The 18,334-nt window shown below is 34.1% G+C and overlaps 1 pseudogene; it reads left to right on the forward strand.

Moving 5' to 3' along the window:
• Positions 1 to 1,068: 1,068 nt before the first annotated feature.
• Positions 1,069 to 3,879, forward strand: LOC147394550 (uncharacterized; annotated as a pseudogene).
• Positions 3,880 to 18,334: the final 14,455 nt, after the last annotated feature.

The raw sequence follows: 18,334 nt of genomic DNA on the forward strand, positions 1-18,334 counted from the left end.
TAATTTTATTACAAAAACTCTCTTATTTTATCAAGTTTGTTATATGAGCAAATCTTACTATATGAATCAGATTAACATGACTAACTTGAGCAAGATTTCAAATCTTACTAAGAGTTGTTGGACTCACATGAATTATTAAATTAACAAGTCATTACCACAATTTATAGATTTCGTGGAAAAATATCATATTTAAAATAAATAAATAAAACCTTTTGAACATGATCATAGTTGTTGAGAGTGGATGGCTACCGAACTCCTAAATTTAAAACTATAATAAAATGGTGAAAATTAACTTTATTTTTTTTTTTTCTAATTTTTTTTCTGAAGTTCTTCAAATTTTGCCTTTTATAATTCTATGCCATCAGATCATGTTTTTGAATTTCACAAATTGATGAGATTAGAATCCACTACAAAGTATGTTAAGTAACAAATTAATCCCATAAATTTCAATTTTATGATGTGGATCCGGACTCAGGTTTTATGGGTAACAAACTTGATAAAGTGAGGTTTCATAGGTAACAAACTTCATAGAGCTAGGTTCCCTTGTAGTTGTCAGAACTCCTAGGGAGTTTTTGTAATAAAAATGCAACATTTACGTCTGTTAAGAAAATCTCTGAAAAAGAAAATAAAAAGGACATATAGATGGGAATCTTTGCAGTTGTTTGAATTAGTTTGTTATTTAGTTATTCTAATAAAGAGAGGTAAGTCATGAAATAGAGTCTTTTAGATTACCACATTGTTTTATAAACATCAATGCATGCTATCATTACACTTGGAAATGAAGATGTCAAATTTTGTTGAGAATGTCAATGATATCTGGCCATTCATTGACAAATTTATTTTATTAGTTGTATATTTGTTTAGTTGCTTTTATACTAAAACTATCTAGAATAGATTAACATGATTGTAGGAAATCTCTTGTATAAAAGATACGTCTCCTAATTCAATAGATATTCATTCAAAGGCAAATATTCTTTTCCTTTCTTTACATGGTATCAGAGCAGGGAACGATTCCCTAGCTTTCTACCCTATTTCTTTTGCTTTCTTTTATCGTCGTTTCCCATTATCATGGCAAACAAACAACCTTCGAATGTAGCCAAGCTTGATGCTGCCAATCCATATTTTGTTCACCATTCTAATCATCCAAGAAAGGTGCTTGTTTCCAAGCCCCTCAATGGGGATAATTATTCGACATGGTGTAGAGCAATGATGATTTCCTTAAACGCCAAATCCAAGTTAGGTTTCATAGACGAGACCACCACGATGCTGTCTGCCACAGTCAAACAAGATGATTATGTTTTGTGGAAAAAATGCAACGATATGATCTTCTCTTGGATTCTTAATTCATTTACACAGGATTTTGCAGACAACGTCATTTTTTCGCCCACCGCCCAGGAGGTATGTGTAGACACCCCATAACGTGATCTCAAACCCATAGTTTCTTTTTCATAGATCAGTATTGTTTATCTGTTTAAAGTTATGATTTGATTCCTAGACCGTAAAACTAGGCGGCGACTCCCAAAACACCAAAAAACAGATCCACACATGCGGATCGAGGGTGCTTTCAGTATGGGAAGACCTTTGAGACCATTTTTCTAAAAGCAATGCCCCTCGTATTTCTTAGATTGAGAGGGACATTGTTTGTTGTGCTCAAGATTAGATGATTATTGTAGCTTATTACACAAGATTGAAAATTTTATGTGACGAACTAGGATTGAATAATGACATCGTTTGCTCTTGTGGGGCGGACCGTAAGAGACACAGATTGATGCAATTTCTTATGGGACTTGATGAATTCATTCACTACCTGATGTTACCAAGACTTACTCTTCCATTGTACAAGAAGAAAAGCAGCGAAGCTTGTGGGCTGCATATGAGACGACGGAGAACTTGGCCATGGTTGTTCGAAGGGCTGAACTGGTGGCTCTGGCTGTTCGACATGGACAAGGTTCTTCTTTTTGTTCCAACTCATCTTATAGAAAACCTTTGCATTGCTTTTATTGTGACCGTGATCATCATGTACGAGAAACATGTTGGAAGCTGAATGAGTACCCACCAAAACACCTTAAACATGCATCAAACAGGTCCAATCAAGGAAGTACTTATTTTAAGCGCAACAATAGCCATCAGTCTTCAGTCAACAATGTCAAGGAGGGTCCAACAATGCAGGAAGTGTCGTCGGTGATAAATGGGCTCTTTGATTTGCAAATCCAGTAAATCTTATCTATTATGCAGGGTAAAGGGAGAACACAATCCGCCAATCCTAAAGCTAACGCTAATGTTCCCTCAGGTTTGTTACAAACATTGTTGCGCCTCCATCAATTAATTATCAATAGTGGAACAACATACTACATTACTTCATCTCCAACTTTGCTTATCAACAACAATAAGAACATCCTTTTGCCACAAGTTGTTATGCCAAGTGGAGAACATGCTCTGATTACATCCATTGGGAATTTACCTTTTAATCTCGTTGTTACTTTAAAAAATGTGCTTGGTATGCCATCTTTTAAGTTGGATTTAATGTCTGTGAGTCAAGTTATCAGAGATCTCAATTGTTCAATAAACTTTTTCCCTTATTACTGTATTTTGCTGGACTCGATGACAAGGGCGACGATTGGTTTGAGTGAACAACGAGATGGATTTTGTTACTTGGTTGCATTAGCATCAGAGAAGCCAAAACCTCAAACTCCATCCGCAGTAGCCAGTTCTTACCGTTTACCCAATTCTCAAGTCACCTCCTCCACCGCTTTGTGGCATCGTCGATTGGGGCATTTGTTTTCCTCTATATTAGATTTTATGGCAAACCATTTATTAAATTTTCCTTTTTAGTCCAATAATGCTTGTGATGTTTGTGCACTTGCAAAACAAAGTCGACTTCCATTTTTTGTTACTTCAATTTCGTATGTTAGACCCTTTGAATTAATTCATTGTGACATTTGGGGCTCCTATAAAATTGCCTCTCTTTCTGGTGCAAAATAATTTTTGACTATTGTGGATGATTATTCTAGATTCACATGGGTATTTTTTATGCATCACAAAAGTGAAACACAACATTTACTTGTCAACTTTTTCTCATTTGTCCAAACACAATTCCTTGTTTCTATAGCCAACATTCGGGTTGATAATGGTGGAGAATTATTCTCTATGCGGGAATTTTTTAAACAAAAATGGACCACTTATCAACATTCTTGTGTTTATACTCAACAAAATGGGGTTGTAGAACGCAAGTATCGCCATATTCTTGAGTCAGCTCGAGCTTTTCGTTTTCAAGCCCACCTTGCTTTACATTTTTGGGTAAAATGCGTTTCTACTATTGTTCACATAATTAATTGTTTACCAACACCATTCTTTTCTCACCAAACTCCTTTTGAACGACTTTATGGCAAGCTTCCTTCTTATTCCCATCTTCAAGTTTTTGGGTGTATTGTATATGCTATTGATGTGCACGTCTCCCATAAATTCGCCCATTGAGCCAAATGTTGTACTTTTCTTAGTTATTTAGTTGGTTAGAAAGCTTACAAGCTTTATGACCTTGCCACCCATCAAATGTTCACCAGCTGTGATGTTGTTTTTCATGAAACTATTTTTCCTTATGAGTCTATTCTATCCATTTCCTCAAATTCAGCCCTTGTGATTTCTCTTTCTGCATCCGATCCTTCCTTCCTCATTAGTCCAACAACCCTTACCATCAAAACTAGTTTCTCTCGTCCAACAACCTCACCACCGAATCCAGTTTCTCCTCAGCCATTACCTGCTAGTCCTCCTCTCGAACCCATTTTACGTCGTTCTCAACGACCTCATCACCCTCCTATGACTTTACGTGATTATGTCTGCAACCAAGTGACGTTTCCCAACCATTTGTCGCGTTTTTCATAAGGTTCACAAAACGCGATATCCCCTTTGCAATTTTTTATCTTATCATCGTTACTCACCACAACATTACTCTTTTACTGTTGTTATTAGTTAAGATATTAAGTTTACATCTTATATCAAAAGCAGCTTCTCATTTCCATTGACAAGAAGCAATGCAATCTGAATTGGTTACTTTAGAAGCCAACCACACTTGGTCCCTCACTTCTCTTTTTCCTAGTAAGAAGCCTATTGGTTGTGGCTAAGTTTATAAAATCAAACAACATTCGGATGGTATTATTGAGCATTTCAAAGCTCGTTTGGTTGCAAAAGGTTACACACAGCTGGGAGGTATATATTACCATGACACTTTTTCTCCAGCTACTAAAATGATTACTGTTCGTTGTTCATTGGCTTTAGCAGCTGCCTAGAATTGGTCTCTTCACCAACTTGACGTCAACAATACTTTTCTTCGTGGTGATCTCTATGAAGAAATTTATATATCTCTACCTCATGATCTTCGACGATAGGGAGAGAATCTAGTGTGTCTCATTCACAAGTCGTTATATGACTTAAAGCAAGCTTCCTGACAATGGTTTGCCAAGTTCTCTATAGCTATCCAAATTGTTGGATTTGTTCAATCCAAACCAGATTACTCTTTATTCACATGTCGGAAAGGCAAATCTTTTACAGCTTTGTTGATATATGTTGATAACATTCTTATTACGGGTAATGATGTTAATGCCATATTAACTCTCAAGCAATTTCTACATAGTCATTTTTAGACTAAAGATTTGGGTGATTTGAAGTATTTTTTGGGCATCGAAGTTTCTTGATCAAATAAAAATATTTCCAACTCACAACAAAAATATACTTGGAAATTTTAAAAGATGGTGGATTTTGGGGTACTAAACCTGTGAACTTTCCCAATGAGCAAAACATAAAGCTCTCAAATTCAGGTAAATTGCTTAAAGATCCATCTTAGTATAGGCGATTTGTTGGACGCCTAATTTATTTGACTATTACCCAGCTAGATATCACCTATTCGGTCCATGTGTTAAGCAGATTAATGTATGCACCACGCAAACCACACATGGAAGCTGCCTTGCATGTGTTGTGTTATTTGAAAAGCAGTCCAAGACAAGGTTTGTTTTTCTCTTCTCAGAATGATTTATCTTTACGAACTTTTTCTGATTTGGATTGGGCTGATTGTCCAATATCTCGTAAATCCACTACGGGTTATTGTGTTTTTCTAGGATCTTCTCTTATTTCCTAGTGGACAAAGAGGTAGAAAACTATATCTCTCTCCTCAACAAAAGTCGAATATAGAGCCATGAAAAGCACTTGTTGTGAATTATCCTGACTACACTCATTATTGACAGATTTGAGAATATTGCATCCGAAGCCAGTATTATTATATTGTGATAACACAACCACCTTACATAAAGCAGCCAATCCTATTTTCCATGAAAGAACCAGACATATAGATATGGATTATCATTTATTTATGACAAAATACAAGATGGTTCAGTTGTAACCAAACATGTTGCTTCAACAAATCAACTTGTGGATGTGTTCACCAAGCCATTGGGAAATGAAGCTTAATTTCTCAACTATGATGCGCAAGTTGGGAGTTCTTGACATTCACTCTCCAACTTGAAGGTGAGTGTTGAGAAGGTCAATGATATTTGGCCATTCATTGACAAATATATTGTATTAGTTGTATATTTGTTTAGTTACCTTTTATACTTAGACTACTTAGAATAGATTTGCATGATTGTAGGAAATCTCTTGTATAAAGCTACGTCTCCTAATTCAATAGATATTCATTCAAAAGCTAATATTCTTTTTCTTTCTTTACAAAATTACCTTCAAGATACAATTATTCTATTTTCCTAATTGATTTCTTTTGACCTATATGTATAAAGTGCTTCAAAAGACACATGGATTAGAAAATTATTTGGGCCACCACTTAAGATATCGAATCCATTGGAACTACAATTTTAATTTATGAGGAGTAATCTGGAGATCACTCCTTGATCTAGTAGGCATGGTGTTAGGAAGCCTTTAGGCCCATTCAAAGCCATTTGGACCAATATGGGCTATGAATTTGTGTGTGTATACATATAGGGTAGCGTTCGGTTGCTAAAGTCCTGACCAAAGTATTTTGTCTTATATGGGCTAAAAGTTTCAGAATTTGCTAATTTTTGTGAAGATGATCTCTACGGTGAGGAGATCAACCTCACAAAAAATCCGCCAATTCTAAAACTTCTAACTCCAATTTATAAGTTGAAGAATCGTGGATCATCGATTTTTACCATTAGTTTACAAACCACTGTTGATGGGGTTAGAAGTTTCAAAATGTGTTGATTTTTTAAGATGATCTCCTCACTATAGAGATCATCCTCACAAAAAATCAGCCCATTTGAAAACTTTTAACTCATATAAGACAAAACTTTGGCTACAATTTTGACTATTGACGTTAGGGAGCCAACACGGAGTCAGATCGATCATTGATCGGCTTGGTTGAAACTGGTCTGACTAGTAGGTCAAGCTAGTTGTCAAAAATGAAATGTCAAGTAAGTTTTTTTTGGTTTCTTCCCCAAATCAGGTTACTTCAACCTAAAAAATGATCTAATGCCACGGTAATGTTGATTATAAGATTTTTAGAATGAAAAATAAAAATAAAAATTAAGAAGATAATTTTTACCATTAGATTTGAATTTGAAATTTTAGAGATAATTCTTCACCTTGAATTTGAAATTGAAATTGAAATTTAAGAGTTTAGTGGTCATTCATTTTGAAGCATGGATCAAGTGAAAAAACAAATATTTTTATTTTATTTTAAATTTGGTATAGGCATGAATTATAAAGGATTGAAATGATATTTTTCCAACGTAGCAATCCATGTCGGTTCAAAGATAAAATCTTACCAAGTTTGATCATTTTTCATTAGTTTATAAGAGAAGACCTTCAATCAAGGGGGCATGTCATCAATTTCAAATCACAAGAGACATCTCAAGTATTCACCAAATCTTGGAGAGATGTGTTAAAAATACCCAAAAATTAGATTGGTTCTTTCACAAGCTAGTTGGACTGGATAGTCCAATTGTTTTTTTTTTTTTTTTTTAGTTGGGTTTTTTCGATTGACTTGACCCTTAGAAGCTACCAGGTCTGGTCCCACCTGGTCTGAGTTGCTAATGCAATTTGTAAAATACTAATAGCTGTTATTCATTGATGTAAAATACTAACGAATAACACAAATACGCCACAACAAAAAAAGACCTACTAGCGAATTATTGTTTGCTATATCCCCTTTAAGCCAACTATTACTAATGCTAGATGTAGGACAATTATGTACATGACCCTAAATTTCAATCTTTTCGAAATATCAAATGCAATCCTAACTATGTTACATATATACCCAATCGATAAGATTTTCTTGCTCTTGATCAGTATACTTGCCAATCGGCTAAGAATTGACAGAAACGGAACAATGGTGTTGACTAATAATGTTATAGTCCTATCAACTAGTAGAAGTCTGCCTGTACATCCAATATAACATGTTGCAACTTCTTTTATAACCTTTACAAAAAAAAAAAAATAATAACGAACACCTTTTTGTGTTCATCTTCCTTGAAAAATGATACTACTTTTGTCAATCTATATGCTAAAGCATAATTGTCGACCCCACTTAATTTCTTCATTCCCTATAAAGAGACGTTGAGTTGGGATTTAATCCCTGTACAAATCTTGAGGAAAACTTTAACTTTACGTTCTTGCCTCTTCAAGAATACCCTTTCGACTTTACCACATTTTCTTTTCTCTCATATTTTTCAAAATACCCCTCACTATTATTAGAAAAGACGTTAGACATCACTTTTTTTTTAAAAAAATGACATATAAAGTGTAGTTTTCACAGGTGGAGAGATTGTGCCAAAATGCATGGGACTTTAGACATCGATTTTTGAAAATTTGATGTATGTTTTACGGACATTTTTCACCCAAAGAATATACGCCACTCCTATAAAAATCATTTAAAAAGTGATGTCTAAAGTCATTTTCTATTATTACCCCCAACTTTTTTCCATTCCTCTTCTGCCCTTCTTTTCAAAGAATACCTCCTTCAACCTTATTGTATTTCTCTTATTCCCCTTTATCAAAAGTACCACTCCAATTTTATTTGTCTTTCCCCTTCTACCCATTAACCCCAAAGAGGATGTGACATGGGCAAATTGTAGTTAACCAATAATATTTAGTATCTAAATAAACACCACTCCACACACACAAAGTAAATTGAAAACATAATTCAATGCATTTAATATTTAATTAAAGAGTATTTTTTGGCAATGCAATGGATTTTCGTTTCTTGTTTACTTATAATTTATTTCTTAATTATCAATTCATTCTACTCTATATTTGGGTCGTTTTTAGTCATCCTTCGTAATCTTATAAATGATGCATTTGTGTTTGTTCTTCATTTCACAATTCTTATATACAAATGTAAAAATATCACTCAATTGTTGTATAAGGGGAGACATCACTATAGTTAACACGAATAGTTTGAGTGTTGAATACGTTGTTATCGATGATTTTGCGATGCTATTTTTCGACCTAAATGGTCGAGATCAACGTTTTAATCATTGATATTGACCCTTTAATCATCAAGAATGATGTTAAATCATTGATCTTGACGTATTCAAGTGTGTGTGTTCATGATACTTAGTGCCATTGTTTGACAAATAGAGGATTTCATGAGCTAAAAGGTTGAGATCAATGATATATAGATCTCAATCTATTTTAATTCACTATCAATATCAATGATTGGAAATTGTATAGATAGGTCGTTGATCTACCATTCGTATTCTTGAAATGGGTGATGTCAAAGACACTGAGATAACACTTGCACAAAAAAGATTTTAGCATTGGTTTTTAAGTAATGTTTAAAACTATATGGGTGATGTCTAAAATCAAAGTTTTATCGTCAAACAATAGACATCGGTTTTTAAACATGACGTCCAAAGTTATGTTTAATCATCAATTTTGCACAAACCAATGCATGATAATTTTGCACAAACAAATGCATGATATATATATATATATATATATATATATATATATATATATATATAGAGAGAGAGAGAGAGAGAGAGAGAGAGAGAGAGAGAGAGAGAGAGAGAGAGAGGAAATAATTGTAGAGAGAAATGGGTTGTTTTGTTTTAACTTCTCATGGTATTTTGGTTTAAAATATTTTCATTTACTGTCGCAAATGGCCTTCTTTCCTATGATACTTTCAAAGTGACATTTTCTCTTGAGTACGACATTAATTCTTGGGGAATTTTTAGCTAAAAACCCTTGGAAGTTATATATCCAATATGAAATAGGAACCCCTTAAAAAAAAAGAGGGAAAGTTACTTTAAGGACTCCCACGGAGGGACTTCTTTCTAAATAATCTCTAAGTTTTGGGCAATTTCATAATAGTTCATTTAGTCAACTTTTCTTTTCTTGACAGTCCCTCAACCTCATCTCCTATATTTCTCACAAATGAATGTTTTAACCGATTGAACCAATTATTTTCATTAAAAAAATTGGATTTTTGGCCTTTCAATTGAGTTTCGGAGATTCCATTCCGTCGAAAAGGATTTAAGAAGAAAGAAGAAGCCATTTTCAAGGATTTTTTCAAATATTTAGAAGATATATGTAAAAACTAAGATTTTTTCACATTTTTCTTAATTTTGGGATGATAATCGATCAATAATGATTCTTTTTGGGTTAAAATCATTTAAACAAGTGGTTATCTCAAGTTTTTAGTCAATCTTTCCATATATTTTAGTCGAAAAAACTTGAAAATTGAAAATGGGTGGGTTTTACTAGTGTCGAGCTCACCACTTTTTATTTAAAAAGTGGTGAACTGCATAGTAAATAAAAAGCATCGAGTTTGGCAATAGATAAAAAGTGTTGAACTTGACAGTAAATAGTGGTGAGTTCGACAGTAAAAATTGTGAACTTGACAATAAATAAAAAATGTCGATTTTGACAATAAATAAAAGTGGTGAACTCAACAATAAATAGCGGTGAGCTCGATAGTAAATATTGTGAATGTGATAATAAATATAAAACGTCGAGTTTGACAATAAATAAAAATACTGAACTCGACAATAAATAAAAAAGCAATTAGTTCATCAATAATGAGGGATCATTTAGAAAACAAAAATTCACTAAATGTCCTGCCAAGCTACCACAGAAAATTTAGGGACTATTTAAAAAAAAGTCCGTCCGTGAGGGTCCTTTAAGTAATTTTCCTAAAAAATATATTCTCAATGAAAATTAATATTTTATTAATTATATATATTTATAATTATAATGAGAAAAGGAGGAATAAGAGGTGATCAACACCAATTAGGTGTTTGTTGAGACCAAAATTTTGAAGACTAAAAATGCTCTATTTTTACACTTGATCTTATTGTTTAGTCATTTTCATTAAAAAAAAAACCTCCTATAATCATATTATTTAGTTATTAGATTTTTATCACGATATCTACAAAATCACCTTAATTAATGTTCTAAATTATAAAGAGACCTTTACAATGATAAAATATAATATTATAAAATTAGATATCTATGCATAAATCCTAATTGTTGTAATATATGTGCATTTGCACATGCCGCCAACTATAATAATAACTTAAAGAGAGGAGGATAATTAGGAAAGTACTAGCCTACGAGATGTATCATGGTTACGATTGAAGAAAAAAAAAGCATCCTAATAGGCCCATTGGGGTTCTAAATCCAACCCTCCCAATAAAACAATATTTAAATCTTGAGCCCTCAAAGGTATGATTGGACTCAAAATTTCCATCCCATTACATTCGAACTGGGCTAGGACCCTAACGATTCCCAAGCCGACCCAATCCATTTTGCTACTATATCGTATGTATGCATACTATGTAAAAGTTCATGATTTTCTAACAAAAATATAACAAATTGACTCTTAACTGTTTTTCAACTAATATAGTGTCTAGACCTTTTATTTTGATGAGAAGTAGCATCAATTGGCTCGAAATGACTACTAATTGTGCATGACTGTAAATTTTTATAAATCCTGGAAATCAATTGGAACTCACCTCAAGTCCATTAGCCCGAGCTTGGGCTTAGGCAACTTAGGTCCAAAGTGAGTTAGGACTATAAAATCAAACCCTCTTAGAAGGGATTCCAAGCCTGGCCCAAGCTCGCCCATTGACAGCCCTAGCTGTAAACTTGATAAGTTTAGTAAGAAAAAAAAAAGTGTCATATTTCACACCATCTATCATCTCGTGAACTGCTTCAAATTTCGTTTCTTGTGTTAAGTCTTTCTTAGTCTTGCAGATGAATGACAATATTATATCTCTTTTGTTGCTTTCAAAACCACCAATACTTCAAACTTAAGTGACCAAACTAAAAAAATTAAGAACTTCATAATCGACTAAGGTATATAGAGTCTCAAGTTGATGACTCACGACTTGGATGAGTTAATCTATATATGTCTAAAAGTTTCACATGATTTTTACATTCATAGTTACTGAATATTTATTTACCATCAACCATCATCGACAAATTTCAAATTTTGAGAAAATCTAGAAAGCAAAAACATATATTCAGACTGAAAAACACTTCTCTTACTAAGTTAGTAAGGATTTAAGTCTTACAAAGGGTCATGAGCCCAAGGATGCTTAGTAAAAGTGAAATCCTTACTTAGTAAGGCTATTCGGACTGAAACATAAAGGGAACAAAACTTGGCTGGGTTAAAATCCATCCCCTTCATTTTTTCAAGAACTCTTATTACTAACCAATGATGTTCAAATTCCATTGGTTTATTCAAATGGTGATAATGATACACTATGTGAAAACTGAAAATTTTGAGGCCCAAAGCCCACAAATTTTAGAAATAGAATTTTGACGTCTCATGTCGTTGAAAATTTTGATGTTCCCCAATTCGATGGCTTAGAGCAGGGGCGGATTTACAGTGGAGGCACTTGCCCCCACAAGAATTTTCAATGTCTATAGATTAGTGAGTTATTGCGACAGATTTTAGAGGTAGATAAAAAAATCTGCCACTATTGCCCCCACACAAAAAAATTCCACTCTTAGTTGCCCCATAACTATTTTTTTTTTTCACTCTTAGTTGTCCCTACAAAAAAAATTTCTACTCTTGACTGCCCCCACATGGGAAAAATCCTCGCTCTGCCCCTAGCTTAGAGCCATCAAATTTCTCTCATCCTCTAGTAATTTGATGGTTTCAGTCCGTTAAAAAAAAATTTGACAATGAAAAATTTAACACTTTGGTCCGATGAATTTTATGAAATTCAACGGCCTTGGGCTGTCAAATATAGGTTTTTTTCACGTGATATTCATGCACTGATTTAGCATTATAATTGTTCTTTTTTTTTTTATTCACACTGATAGGTTTAGACTATGGTTTACAAATTGCTTGATGATCTTCTTACCGCTAGACTTGATGAATGATCTTATGTAAACATATATCAGTCCTTACATAGTAAAAGATCACTACACAAACCTTCTCCATATCTGAAGTTTGTAATAGGGTTGCAACCTAGGTAGGTTGGAGGGTAAACCCTGGCTCAACCCAAGTAGTAGAACCCTCAACTTGCCCATCGGGCCTAAGCTCACTAACCTGAGCTTGATATTCTAAAAGCGGGCTGAGTTCGAGTTAGCCCAAGTTTAGATAATTTTGGGTGGATTGGTTCGGTTGGACTCGTTGAATAACCCTAATTTCGTTTTGATTAAAAAATAAATTTAATATTAAAAAAAAAAAAGAAGATACAAACAAAACTACTAGTAAATAAAATCGCATACAACCCTCAAATCCATCATTGAGAAAATATTTAGACAAATCATACTAAATCAAAGTTCACATTAGTGTTAAATATAAAAATATTTATATATTGTATATTAGTGTATGGCATCAGGTTCAGGTTGAGTCGGATTACTAGTACCCTCAACCCAAATTATAATCGGGTTGAGATATTCTAACCCAGACTCAATTCATTTTCTACATAACTTGACCCAAGCACACCCATCAATTGGGTAGAGTTCGGGTAGCCTGCCCAAGTTGCAACCCTAGTTTGTAACGATGTTTTATGAATATCATTTAGCAACTTCGCATGGGAATCAAATGCTAACCTTGGCTCTAGTTTTTCTATGTGCCCTCCTAACATATTAGAGTTTTACCGATAAAAAAAAAAAAACATATTAGAGTTTTTGGTAATGGGACTAGCTGATTCTAATATTTGTTGGATTAAATAACCTATCTCTTTTTTCTCCTTGAAATAATAACGAAGTAACACAACATACATAATAATTGAAAAGAACAACAAAAACAACAAAGAGGGGTGTAAGAAAATGTTGCACACAAGGCTCCAATCTCTATTTTCTTTAAAAAAATCTAAACACAAAAAGAAGTATGAGAAAAAAAAATCAATTGATTCAAGTAGGAAAATAAAATCGACCTTTCTTGGCTGAAATAGGCCCTAGATCCACAACAAACCCGCACAGAGTTACCTTGATGTGATCGATGAGAAACCCTAGTTCTTAACCAATTGGATTCATTTTAGAAAAATCAGAATCGATCGATTGATCGAGAGGGGTCGATTTGAGTGAGGGAGTTGTGAGGTTTTGGAGATGGAGAGAGAGGCGAGGTTGAGCTTTCTCGAGTTATGAGGTTCTGGATCGATCGAGAGAGAGAGACGAACGCGAGTTTTCTCGAGTGGTGAGGTTTTGGATCGATCGAGAGAGACATCGAGTTGTGAGTTCTTTGGAAATAAAAATGGGAAGAAAGAAGGTTTTGGAATAAAACGTAAGGTTAGGAAAAAAACGCGCGAAGGAAAAGTTGACACAAACTCTACAGCGTCGCTAAATTACCCTACAGCGACTCGAAAATATATAGATTGAAGTGTTTATACTGACGGGAATTTTGGCCGTCATTAAAATATTGTCGCTAAATGCCTATGATTTTGTAGTGAGAGACGTATAGTTATTTGGAGTCTCAAACCAAAACTGTTAGAAGATGAATGCAAGAGAGATGAAAAGAGGTGATTTTAGGAATTTGGGTGATTTATGACAGTTAGATTTATGTTAGTATGAAGTATTTTCCACTGTTGGATCTATCCAACATAATCTGTCACTGTTAAATGTCGTTGTGAGGGGTTTGGTTTCACACAGTTGCATCAGTTTGAGAGAGAATTGATCTCAACCCTTGGGTCTTTTCAATACAAATCACACCATGAATTGTGTTTATGACTGGGACAAACACATTTCAAGGACCATTTAATGGTCTAGAGGTACTGATAACTTTATTGGACGTCCTCTCAAGGATAATACCATCATTTTTCCATTCACCTCACACAAAGCCAAATGAATGTTGTCGGGTTGAATCGTCCTTTTATATGAACTAAAGAGCGGCAAGTTTCACATCCTCATGATAGATAGGATAATATTCTTTCAAAGTAATGGGTGGATGGTGGCACAGATATTTTCTCAATGGGCCTCATGGAAATTTGCAAGTTATATATTTGACAATAGGCATAGGTGATGATGACAATAATGGACTTTAATTATACAATCCTGACCACCAGTTATGTACTATGACTCGTCCAATGAACTGTCTAGCACTTGAACGATGTGGATTCATGAGAAAATATAAAATAAAAAGGCCCACCATACATTTTGTAAAGCCTAGGAAATAATTAAATGAGATTTCTAACCTATCTTGCTTATTTTGCACAGAATTGATTGTAACTAGAGTCGTGACAATCTGACTACCCCACTTGGCATACTCAATCCACTACCTGACGTGGCAAGTCTGGCACAATGTGAAAAACCCTTATATTTGACGGCTCAAGACTGCCGAATTTTATAAAATTCGAGGGATCAAGGTGTCAAAATTTTTATTGTCGAGATTGTTTTTTTCAACGGATTGAAACCATTAAATTAATGGAGGATGGTAGAAATTTGATTGTTCTAAGCCATCGAATTAGGGAATATAAATTTTTTTTGGGCTTTTACCGGTCAAAATTTCAATTTTCACATAGCAGGAACCATAGATTTGCGTTCCTTGAGAAACAAGGTTCCCTCAACATACACTTTTAATGGGGAAGTGCAGCCATGTATCCCGAGGAGCGTAGATCTACGGTTCCCGAACTTATAACGTCAGGGTAATTGATTGCATTTGCCACGTGGGGTAGTCAGATGATCACGATTCTTGTAACTATGGTAGGATAAACCCATAAAAATTAAACTATGGGATGATAAATTCATCAAACTCCGAGAGACCGAGATGTATCAATTTGATATGCGAGTCGTAGATTGGAGTCTTGGAAACGTTTTCAGCGTTGGGACTGTATGTGGACTAAGCCAACATTGGACTCCTAAGTAGGCATCTCCGAAATGAAGGAACCTGAATATTATGTTCCTTGGAGCAACAACATGGGCATTTGCGAAACTATGGAACATCCTTGGGTTACAAAACGTGGTGGAAATCTATTATGAGGAAAATGAAATGAAATTATAAATTGAGGTACGAACTTGAACAAAAATTACTCCTATACTTTGAGTGACTTGGGCGTTGAAACATTTTATAGGTATACTCCTTGTTCTCGGAAACCTCAAATCAGAGAAATATCAAGATTGAAATCAAATTGGAAATCTTGAGGTAAATTGTGAGTTTTTTGCATCTATAATAATTGTAGTTTTAAAACTCAAAAATTCAACTTGGATGTCACCAGCTTGAGTCAACTTGATCACTTCACAATGTGAAAAAAACCAAAATTTGATGGATCGAGAGGTCAAATTTGCGTCGAATTTTTCATTGTCAATTTTTTTTTCGACGGACCGAAATAGTCAAATTAATGAAGGATGGGAGAAATTCGACAGCTCTAATCTATCAAACCTGGGAACATCAAGAATTTCGACGGTCCTAGACCGTCAAAATTCAGTTTATAAAATTACTTAAATATATTTCCTTTTTCTTATGAATGAACCACATTAAATAATATAACATATAAGGGAAATGTTCAGCACCCAACCATTTGCCCAACCATTTTTGTCCAACATGGGTTAGAAGTTTTAGAATAGGCTAATTTTTGGTGAGGATGATCTTCTAACCTATTTTTGGTGAGGATGATCTTCTACGGTTAGAAGATCATCCTCACCAAAAATCAGCCTATTCTAAAACTTCTAACCCATGTAGGACAAAAATGGTCGGGCAAATGGTTGGGTAAATGGTTGGGTGCCGAACATGACCCAACATATAATTAATAAGGTTGAGATTTTTAATTTGATCCATGAATGATTTAGTCAACTTGACGAACTGGTTCTGCAAGTAGCAATACCGAGTCAATGAAAATTTTGTTGAATTGACTCAACTTTGCCAATTACTGATTAGTTAATTTACTCAAGTTCTAAAACATATATCATAATGGTGTCCTAATGGCCAACTTCGATGAATATTGGTAGGCCCATAAATATCAAATCCAAGGCCAAAGGGGATTTTGAATGTTTTTTCTCTTACAAACAAATCCTCTTCCAGATAAAAAACAAAGTTTTCCCATCTCCATGTGAGATTAAGTTCTCTAACCTGCCCCATATCTGAAAATTTTCTCTCAAGAAGATTGGATGTTAGTCTCAAGAAAAGATCAAACATATTAATCCTTTTCCAAACAAAACATAATGATCTAGAGAACATCAATTTCCCTTCTTGAGAGAGAAGATTAAGCTTACAAGCCAATTTCTTGAAACAAAGTCCCTTTCTAAATCCATAAAGCACGAAAGTTAGAATAGAAAAATCACACAAAATCTCTAGAGAAGAACAATAACAAGCACTACATGTATTTCTCTCGCTTTTCAATCCACTTGTTTATTTAGCCAAAAAGAAAACAAGAAAAAAAGAAAAAAAGAAGAAAAAGAAGAAAACATTGCAAATCCTTCAGAGAAAGTAAAGCTTTCTTGTCAGTTGGTAGAACACGAAGAATAAAGAAAGAATGTCACTCCAACTTTCAAAAATGAATGAATAATACAAAATACTTTTTCATATAAACTAATGCATCATTAACACCTGGTATATAAAACATGAAGTCCAGAGAAAAGAAATCAAGCACAACACCAAATGAAGAACAAGGGACACATTGCCGCTAGAAAAAGTGTACAAATATGAAATAATTCGATGAAGGAAGGTTTAAGGCTTCAAGGCTCGAATTAAGATTCGATCTCTTTTGAAAAATATTCTCCTCTATTGGTTAGAACCACAACGCACAAAGGGTATAAGAACAATTGCCATAAAGGATACAAAGAAACCTATTCTTTATTTGTTAATCGGATTATGTACAATTTGATTTAAACTAGAATACTCATAATTTTTTTGAGAATTGAAGATGTCAAGTTCTTAGGTTCGGAAATAGGAGAACACATGATTTTTTAATGTAGAAATCTGATTTTTGGTTGGATTTTTATAGTCATTCTTGTGTAATTTGACCAAGAGTCATATCTCTTAGTTTAGGAGCCGTCAGATTGTGATTGATCATAGATTTAATGATCCAAATTGCACCCAATCGAAAGTATGTGTCTCGTGCCTTATCTTCAACAACTATTGCTTGAATCTTTGTGATCTAATGGTTATGATCACATTTGATCGATCACCACACAGATTTGATCATCCTTGATTAGTTACCATCCATGAACCAATACACTTAATCGATTCTGATCGGGTGCCAACTTGGATCCAACGCACTCAATTGTTCTTGATCGGGTACGAATTTGATTCATCGTATCAGATACCAATGTGATCGTATGGTGTAGATCACACTCGATTCATCAAGATGTGACGGATCAACCACAATCATTGGATGTTTTCAAATTTCAAAAAATTTAAGACTTCCCAATTCTTAGCGATGATGCGTACATGCGAAGTACAAAGTGCGCCACAAAATGCCCTAAACATCCAATTGCCCTTTTGCATGTGTGTTCACGGGTAGTGCTTCACACCACCTTGAAACACCAGATCAAAACTATAAACGTATGACACAAAGATAACTAACTTTGTTTGCTCCTTCTTATTAGGTTTCCCACATTCTAACTTATGAACAATGTGGGACTAAAGCTTGTACACAAAAATCCCAAAATTTTCAACTTATAAAAATAAAAAAATAAAAAAACTAAAATCATTGTGGAGACTAGTACATAGATGAGATGTATGTTTTGGATTTGAAGCTTTAGTTAGTGTAAACAATCAAATTTTTTTCAAGGTGCTATGGTGACATTGTCTTGAACTATGGACTCTTTGAGATTAGTCATATTCTTTTCACATTTTTTTTATGAGGTTGAGTGTTCTATTTGCTTTGCACATTAATGACCATGCGTTATATCCTGTTTTCACGTGTGCTTTTAGAAACAGTTTAGTTTTAATAAAAAATGACCTGATTTCCTCACTCAT

This window comes from Akebia trifoliata, chromosome 9 (genome assembly GCF_017979445.1).
Source record: "Akebia trifoliata isolate Shusen 1 chromosome 9, ASM1797944v1, whole genome shotgun sequence".
NCBI lineage: Eukaryota > Viridiplantae > Streptophyta > Magnoliopsida > Ranunculales > Lardizabalaceae > Akebia > Akebia trifoliata.